Source organism: Mixophyes fleayi, chromosome 6, assembly GCF_038048845.1.
Source record: "Mixophyes fleayi isolate aMixFle1 chromosome 6, aMixFle1.hap1, whole genome shotgun sequence".
In the NCBI taxonomy this organism is placed as follows: Eukaryota; Metazoa; Chordata; class Amphibia; order Anura; family Limnodynastidae; genus Mixophyes; species Mixophyes fleayi.
The window spans coordinates 126,987,481-126,997,704 of record NC_134407.1 but is presented as its reverse complement, the minus strand read 5'-3'; positions in this window follow the sequence as shown (position 1 = coordinate 126,997,704).

Genomic DNA, 10,224 nt, shown 5'->3' with positions numbered 1-10,224 from the left:
TACAGTAAGGGTAGTCAATATATAGAATTCATTGCCAGGGAAGGTGGTGATGGCAGATTCAATAGATATGTTTAAGAAAGGGTTAGACACATTTTTAGCGGGAAAGTGTATCCAGGGATATGACCGTTAATTAAAATGAAGGATAGTAGTGGATATAAGGTAAAAATAGGACTGCAATATTGGGTCTGGGGGGATTTTCACAATTGAAACAGATTGGTGGTTGCTTATTATATTACTATGTTACTATGATACATCCACCCCCTGGTGTCAAAGAGGAGAGCCAGAAATATCATGCATTTGGCTGTTATAAGATTGAAATTGTGATAGTTTATCACCCAGCCATGGGATTCCAGCATCTCCACTGTTATCCGCAAATAGATCAGGAGAAGCAGGGGCAGGCTGGGCTGGGGGCATGGGAGCATCTGCCCCCCCTGGGCCAAACCCATAATGGGCTACTTTAGGCTGGGTAACTGGGCCACCTGCATTTTTTCCTTTAAAATAACTCGACTCAGCTGCCTATGCCCCCCGGGCTGAAATTTGCCAGTCTCCCCTGAGGAGAAGTGAAGCAGATCATCATCAACATTTATTTATATAGTGCCATCAAATTCTGTAGTGCTTTACATTATTAACAGACATTATTAAAATAATACTGGATAATACATATAGACAGAGAGGTAAGATGGCCCTGATCGCAAGCTTACAATCTATGGGACAATGGGAGTTTGATACACAAGGGTAAGTGCTACATCATATTGCTTATTGGTCCAGCTAGAATGTAAAAGAAAAAAGTATTGTGTGGGCTGTATGATCAGTCACACAGCAATGTTGGTCACAGTGCTATTGTCTTGTGTTAGCTGTGCAGAGGGTGGTAATAGGGTATCCTAGGGAGATTAAGATGGTGGTTGAGGAATATTATAAGTTTGTATGAAGAGGTGGGTTTTCAGAAAGTGCTTGAAGGTTTGAAGACTAGAGGAAAGTCTTACTGTGCAAAGGAGGGAATTCCACAAAGTGGATGCAGCCCGGAAAAAGTTCTGTAACCGGGAATGAGAAGATGTGATGAGAGTGAAAGAGAGACACAGATCTTGTGCAGAAAGGAGGTATTGAGTTGGGAGATATTTTGAGACAAGTGAGAAGATGTACATCTGTACAATCTTGTTGATGGCCTTGCATGTTAGTAGAAGAATTTTATATTGGATTTTTTGAAAAACAGGCAACCAATGTAGAGACTGACAGAGTGGCTCAGCAGAGAAAGAACAGTTTGCAAGGAAAATCAATCTAGCTGCTGCGTGCAAAATGTATTGTAGGAGTTTGAGACTGATTTTGGGATGACCAGTAAGGTCTTCCGAAAATCAGGGAATTGAGAGAATTGCAATAGTCAATGCGGTAGATAATGAGTGCATGAATTAAGTATTTGCAGTGTCTTGTGTGAGATATGTGCGTATTCTGGAAATGTTTTTAGATGCATGTAACATGATTTAGATATAGAGTTGATGTGGGGAACAAAGGATAGTTGTGAGTCAAGGATTACACCTAGGCAGTGAGCATGCAGAGTGGGATTTATTGTCATGTTGTCAACAGAAATAGATTTGTTAGGCAGGAATCTTCTGTTTTTTGGTGGGAATATTATTAATTCTGGTTTTGAAAGATTGTGTTTGAGTTGGCAAGAGGACATCCAAGACGTAACATGAGACAACACAGATGGTGAGAGATCAGGGGGTAAATGTATGAAAGTCCGGTTTTTTCAACTCGCCGGAAGTCGGCGAGTTTACAGCTAAAATTTAAAGCGGCGCTGGCTTGTAAAGGCAAACTTGCCTTTGCAAGTCAGACCTAGGACTGCATTAAGGTGGGCAGGGGAGGTCAGGTGGGGGTTCCTACTGTAGAAGTGCTCACTAGGGATGGACATGGAAAGGGGACCTGTGTACTGACATTGCCATTACAATAATAGAAAAAAAGAGAAAGGGGTAAGTTTTCTTTAGGGCACTCTGGGAGGGATTGTATTAATAAAGCATAATATTTATTTATTGTTGAGTCATTAAAATTATTAAAATGAAATAAAATCAATTAATGTTTGTGTGATAATTGTGAAAATAAAGCAAATTAAAATGCAGCGTAAACTGCACTATCTCTGTTGTCTGTTCTTTTCAAATTGTGTAATATTTAATGAAAGCCCATGTTATTATTGTTAGCCAAGGCTCCATATATTACTATATCAAATATCTTGTGTTATTGGCTGTCAGAGACCACAGGTTCTTACATATTTTTAACAGATTTACAGCAGTTTACAAAATCCACCAATTTAATCCTTTGGAGAAGTAAAGGAAATTTTTATATAATGAACCTTCAAATGTATACACCAGGATTAATAAATTCAATTGCTACTCCACCTACATAGGCTTCACTAATATTGGTGAGTGCACATTCTACTGGTGTAGTTTACGCTATTCAGCATTTTAAGTAACTGATCGTCACAGGCTTTTTTCTTAGCTGAGCGTCTGTGGCAATCCCTTTGTTGAGCCTTTTAAGCAGGTTTACAGTATCTTATAGAATGCACCAGTTAGATGTCTAAAACAGGTCAGACCTGTTTTGAAGTCTATTGCATGAACCAGGATCGTAGATTTTCATTACTATAACTTCTATATACACTCTTACTTTCATTAAGTGTAATTAGTAGTAGTGTGTTTCTCTGCTCTCCATCTCAGGCACACATGCCATTAATACTTATTAGTTTAACTGACCCTCGTACCTGCTAATGGCAGATTCTATCCCTGTTTTACACAATCATTTAATTGAAATATAATGGGAGTCGAACAGACAACTTCGTAGAATGCAGACACGTGTTTTGCTAATGTAGCTTTTTCAGAGCAAGTGGAGTGATAGAAATTGTCAGCCTTAAGTAAATATTTCAACAAAGCACCCTTAGTGACATCACTTCTCAATGACCAATCATCTTTCTTAATTTCAATTCTCATTCTAAGAAATGGACAGGTATCCTACTAATTCATTCTTGATTATATACGTATAATAATATAATTTATTGTTCTTCAAAATACCATGTCTGGACTGTTATGTGTGTATTGTCGCTAACCAATAACGATTGTCGAACCTCGATTTGTGTTTCCAACGCACAAAGATTTATTCGCAAATAGTAGAATAATATGCTCAAGCGAAGTGATAATAAATTACTTATCGCAGGCGCTCTGGATCCAGTGTGCAGCATTCAATCCTGAAGTCTGGGGACAAGATGTCTGAACACTAGATGTGAAGCTGCTGCTTATAGACACACAAAAATACAGTAACACAAAGAAGATGGTATAGCTTGCATCTATTGGTCCAGGTCTCAGGAAGGTCCAAGGGGTTGTCAATCATTGGCGAGTTCATCCTAAGGAATCCAAAGGAGGGGGTCACCTCTCCAGGGGGTATGCTCGGCTCTTCCCGCCAAGATTCCTTAGTCTTAAGTAGTTCATAATTCCCTATCATTCATAACTTGTGTATGCACCCTGCGATTCCCTCGCAGGGTGAACCAAACAGTAGGATATGTAAAAAGGTTTATTATGATACCACTCATGATATGATTCCTTCAACCTGTTCCATGTATTTCACTAATATGCATGTAACTCTAATAATAACATATAAATACTACTATATTTCGACATAACTGACTATGTGTTGCAACTACCATTAATGTGTACTATTTTATAAGTATGCGTGTTTGTGCGAATGTATGGTAAAAGACCAATTACTGTTGCTGCCACGTGTAGTGGATGCGTACGCCCTTTCACGCCGCAGCGTGCCCTTGTACGTCGATGCGTACCGTACGCATCTATTCAGACAAAGACGACCAAGTTCGCTAGACTTTAATTGAAATGACTTTATCCAATTTGCTGACTTCGACAGCTCCACCCTTTGATAGTGTACTAAACTATCACCCAATCACCGTTTCAAGTTCAGGATTATACAATACTTCTTCACAGACCATGATCTCGGTATCTGGTACCACCCTTTCAGTCTCTTTCTCAGTGTTACTCCTATGAGACCATTTTCCACACTTCAACACAGTAGGAACACATTTGACAACTAAACCAATTGCTAAGATGACACCCAGTATAAGGAGAAGGAGCTTACCTACACTAGCAACCATTTCCTGTACCCACTCCCCCAGACCGGAGAACCATTTCACAGGGTTCAACCACGAGAACCAACCCGCCACCTTTTCCCCGACCTCATATAACGAAGAATTATGGCTCTTTCGAAATTCCCATTTCAGCTGCATAATTTCATCCATTTTCCGGTCTATAACCTCTTTAGGGTCATCCGTATTATTAGTAATGTACGTGCAACATTTGACACCGAACTGGGTGGCCAGTGTCACACAGTACCCACCAGTAATAGAGGTGAGATAATTTAGTACCAGTCGATGTTGCACCAACTCCTTCTTGTACGCTTGTAGCTCCCTTCCAGTATACCTGAAAGTGTCATCATACATTTCGGTGATATTATCTATTAATTTGGCTAGGTCTTGGATATATTTAAAGTTTAATGTTCCCCGAGCGGTCCTGGTGAGTTCTAGAGCAACCAACCATAACTTGGAAACCAGCAGTTTCACTAATCAATTTTGTAGCTATGGGTTCCTCACCAGGAATCATATTTCTCTTGCCATGGTGTTCATACTGTGTGTGTATGTATGGTGGTGATGTAGTCTTGTGAATACCAACCATTTCTTCATGAGTAATAGTCATGATTTCAGGAACCAGTTTAGCTAAGAAACACAAGCCCTTGGAACTCGGAGTTACCCAGGAATAAGCTTTCCTCCCACAAACAAAATACACATCATCAGGGAGAACATAAGGAGCAGTATGCCCATGAATTATATCACACAGAGTTTTGATAAAACTACCCATGCCCAGTGTCTCCATTTGTTCTAGACACGTGTCGACATTAATGACATTTTTACATTTATCTGTAGAGACTTTTCCAATGGATACCTTCTTATGTTTGGTTATACGCCCTAATCTGTGACTTCCATCAACATTCCTGCCTAGCAGTGACCTTGTGAGTCTCCCTCTAAAATGAGTGTGGTGAGCCATTGTCTGATCTGATAGGTCAGCCTCCCAATTCTCCAGGCGCTTTGCACGAGATATGTTTAGGCACAGCAAAGATCTGCCTATGGAGTATTGTCGAAGCGTCAGACTAGGGGACCTAGTGTTATTGTACCTCCCGTCTATGGGCCTCCCACCCCTCAATTCGAGTACTTCAGATATGTTTAGAGGGAATGGCACTAGTCCTATATTATGCTGCCCTTGCGGAAAGTGAGAGCACACCCAACACTCGGTTTGGTTTAGCACCTTACCCACCAGGGAGTGATAATCCTCCAAAGGATGCCCGCCTATATTCAGAGTACTGGGGGACTGGCATCGTTGGATGCATCTCTCTTCAACTAGAGAGTCGCAGAACTTGCAGATACAATACTCATCAAACAATAGCCCCTCACACTGCCTCCGAGTTCCTGAGCTAGCAGACCTTTTCATAACCCCTGGACCAAGTTTGATAATGGGCTGCTCTGAGTATCCTATTAACTTTTTTTCTGCCTCCATTTCATCCGTATCACTCCCAGAACTCTCCTCCGTCCTCCATCCTCCTTCACAAAAATAGAATGTCCTAGAAAGAGTAAAAACAAGGAAAATCCTGTAACAAAAGAAAAACAAAAACCGCCACTCCATCGCTGGAAAGATAGTTCTGAGGCAACGTCTCTGGTTCAGGTGTCTCGACTGCAGGCTTTAGGTCTCCCGGAACAGGCTCACAAGTGACAGCTCTATGTCGTCGGTCTTAGTTTTATCTTGCACTTTCTCCGGATGATGGACTCTCCTGCAGTGGGTGTAATGGACCCAAATGTCTCTCTCTGCAACCTTCAGTGATGTAGTACTGGTCAGCAGCACTTGGTACGGGCCTTCCCAACAGTCTGTTAAACAACCTGAACGTAAGAAATTGCGGATCATAACATAGTCTCCAGGTTCAACATCATGACAGTTCGTTTCTGGCATACCAGGTGACAGAATTTTTAGTTTTTGTTGTTGTTGTTTTAGCTGTCTACTCATTCTTATAAGATATTGTACAGTCACTTCATTATTACACTTCAAGTCTTGTGGACTCACGATCAAATGAGGTTGTCGTCCGAACAGTATTTCAAAGGGGGACAGATTATGAGGAGGTCTAGGAGTGGTCCGAATGCTATGGAGGACCAACGGCAAAGTCTCAGGCCATGCCAACCCAGTTTCAGCCATTATCTTACTAAGCTTGTTCTTTATAGTACCGTTTACTCTCTCCACCTTACCACTGGCTTGTGGTCGGTAAGGGGTGTGAAGTCTGCTACCGATTCCCATGAGTTTACACATATTTTGGAAGATATCACCAGTAAAATGGGTACCCCTATCACTTTCAATGATTCTAGGGATACCAAACCTACACACAAAGTCTTGTACAATTTTATTTGCAGTGAACACAGCAGTATTAGTGGCTGCCGGATATGCTTCTACCCAACCGGAAAACACATCAATACACACTAACACATACTTTGAATTCCTGCACGGTGGTAATTGGATATAGTCAATTTGTATTACCTGAAAAGGTCCGTCTGTAGGAGGGATGTGGGATGGCTCAGTTGGAATAGTTTTCCCAACATTTTTCCTCAAACAAGTAAGACATGACATTGCTTTCTTACCAGCCTGAGAGGAAAATCCGGGAGCACACCAGTATGCTCTCACCAGTTTGCACATACCTTCTTTACCCAGGTGAGTCAGACCGTGTGCTGCTTCAGCCAGGCTTGGATAGTATGTTCGGGGAGCTACAGGCTTACCATGTCCATCCCTCCAGAGTCCTGAGGACTCTTGACCACATCTCTTCGCCTACCAGATCGCCTTTTCCTGCAGGGAACACAAATCTTGCATTTCAATTAATTTCTGCATGTCTAATGTCTGAAAAACCATCATAGTCTCGGTCGATACAGTCATAGGTTGCCCTGCTGCCCATTTAGCAGCTTCGTCTGCCCTGTTGTTGCCCAATGACACTGGGTCTTCTTCAAAGGTATGGGCTTTGCACTTTATGACGGCTACTGTTCTGGGTAACTGTATCGCTGTCAGAAGTCCTTTTATGTGTTGTGAGTGTGCCACTGGTGTACCTGCTGCTGTCGTAAAGTTTCTAAGATGCCAAAGGGCCCCAAAATCGTGCACTACCCCGAAGGCGTACCTAGAGTCAGTATATATATTGGCTGATTTACCCTCTGCCAATTCACATGCTCTCCTTAGTGCTACTAGTTCCGCCACCTGGGCTGAGTGAGGTGGGCCAAGGGGTTCAGCTTCTACCACATCCTGATCGTCTACAACAGCGTAACCAGTACATAGCTCTCCTGTCTCTGTCTGTCTATGGCAACTTCCGTCTGTATAAAACGTAAAATCTACATTTTCTAAGGGGGTGTCACGTATGTCGGGCCTTGCAGTAAAGGTCTGATTCAGGTGTTCCATACAGTCATGCGTGTCAGTATTCTTGCCTAACTCATCATCAACCAGGGTCTCCTCACCTCCCACCCTTTGTGTCTCTAGAGACACATACGGAAGGTATGTAGCTGGATTTAAGGTGCTACATCGTTTGATGGTGATGTTTGAGGGTGCAATCAGGGCTAGTTCCCACTTTGTGAATCTAGCTGAAGAAACATGTTTGGTTTGGGCTGAATTTAACAGAGCTGATACAGCATGGGGTGTATAGATAGTTGAATTATGTCCTAATACTACGTCCTCGCTCTTACTCACCAGAAGAGCCGTTGCTGCTACACTTCTGAGACATGTTGGGAGTGATCTTGCCACATTGTCTAATTGTGCACTGTAGTATGCTACCGGTCTGCTAGCGTCACCATGTTTCTGTGCGAGGACACCTGCTGCACAACCATCAGCTTCTGTACAAAATAGCTCAAAAGGCTTTTCATAATCAGGTATTCCCAATGCAGGTGCTCTAGTCAGACTATCTTTAAGATTAAAGAACGCTTGCTCTGACTCTTCTGTGTGTACAACACGTTCTGGTTTTGAGGAAGAGACTAGCTCCTGCAATGGTAATGCCAGAATAGAAAAACCTGGGATCCAGGATCTACAGTATCCACACATCCCTAAGAAAGTACGAATCTGCTTCTGGCTCTGCGGCAGAGTCATGTGTTGTATGGCCTCAATTCTGTCGGTTGTCAGGTGTCTTAGACCAATATGCATGTAACTCTGATATAACATATAAATACTACTATATTTCGACATAACTGACTATGTGTTGCAACTACCATTAATGTGTACTATTTTATAAGTATGCGTGTTTGTGCGAATGTATGGTAAAAGACCAGTTACTGTTGCTGCCACGTGTAGTGGATGCGTACGCCCTTTCACGCCGTAGCGTGCCCTTGCACGTCGTAGCGTACCGTACGCATCTTTTCAGACAAAGACAACCAAGTTTGCTCGACTTTAATTGAAATGACTTTATCCAATTTGCTGACTTCGACAATCTTGAATAACCAGATCCTGGAAAATATGTACATGGTTACTTTTTGACTCCAACGGATAAAATTTAGATGTTAATTTAAGACCAGATTTAGATGATGACTCAAAGTTTTGGAGACATACCGTATCTCTACTGGCAAAATGCCTTTTGAGTGTCAACTTGCGTACAAATTTATGTACGTCTACATACATCTGAAATTTATTAAGATGTTTCGTAGGGGCGAAGGATAGCCATTTGTTGAGTACTGAAACTTCTGATTTAGACAATATATGATGGGAAAGATTAAATATTCCTTTGGTTCTTAAAGTATCACTGGAATTTAAAGGAACATTCTTTTGTAAGTTTTGGACTCCCCCTCGTTTTCCTCATCGTCTGTGTATCTCCTTTTTAAGGGGGAAGCTACCCTTATACTTTCCTTGAAGTGAGATTTGTGATGTAATGATCTCTCTCGTTTTGATGGGCCCGGGGATAAAAAATCATCCGTACCGCTGTCAGAGACAGACAGAGTTTAGAATCTGTTCCTAAGTATAGGTTCAAAATGAACCTGTTTGTTTACTTTAGGGCTAGATTGAATAGATTCTCTTCTCGTTGGGACCTTTTTCTATTTATTAGTAGCTATGGGGTCCCTCTGGGGAAAATCACTGTTTGCAAATTTAGAACTAGTCTTCGGTTTCGACCATTTTTTGTAACATTTGCCTGTAAATAATCTCTTTTATCCCTCTGGAACTTCCATTCCTTAATTTTGATAACCTCAGTTTCATTCAGATCCATAAGGATCTGAACAAACCCCCAGGGAGACCGATAATATCGGGTATTGATTCCCTAACGTCTAACTCATATAAATATGTCGATTTTTTTCTTAGGAAGTATGTGAGTACTCTAGAGTCTTATCTGAAGGATACAAACAGTATCCTACAGATATTACAAGATTTTGTTTGGGATAATTCTTCTTTCCACTGGGTCACGATTGATGTCCAATCCCTCTATACCTCCATACAGGATGAGAAAGGTATTGAATCATGCAGGGAATTTTTAGATCAAGATGATTCTATTTCAGTAGAACACAAAAATTTCAACTGTGATCTTATTCGTTTTATCCTTTCCCATAATTATTTTAGTTTTTTGGACACCTTTTACCTCCAGATATGGGGTACGGCTATGGGAACCACCTTTGCGCCTAGCTTTGCCAATCTGGATATGGGCAGCTGGGAAGCTAAATATATATACTAACCTAATCCCTTCTCAGATAAAATTAAACTGTATAAATGCTATATTGATGACATATTGGTAGTCTGGAATGGTACTTGTGAGGAGTTCGATGAATTTTTGCAGTATATTGGTAACAACGAATACAATCTTAAGTTTACTGCTAATAAAAATAAGACACAGGTTGAATACTTGGATCTTATTTTGACATCAAATGACACTAAAGTCATCACAAAAAACTTTTTAAAACATGTGGATACTAACAGCTATCTACACTATAAAAGCTGCCACCAAAAGAAATGGAAAGATAATATTCCCTTTTCCCAGTTTAGTAGAATAAAAAGAAACTGTAGTCAGAATTCTGACTTCGAGGAACAACTTGATGTATACTTGGATCGTTTTAAAGAAAGGGAATATCCTCATCAATTACTTGATGAGGCTACTAATAGAATCAGGAATTGGGTTCGGATAGAAACATTACAATATACAGCG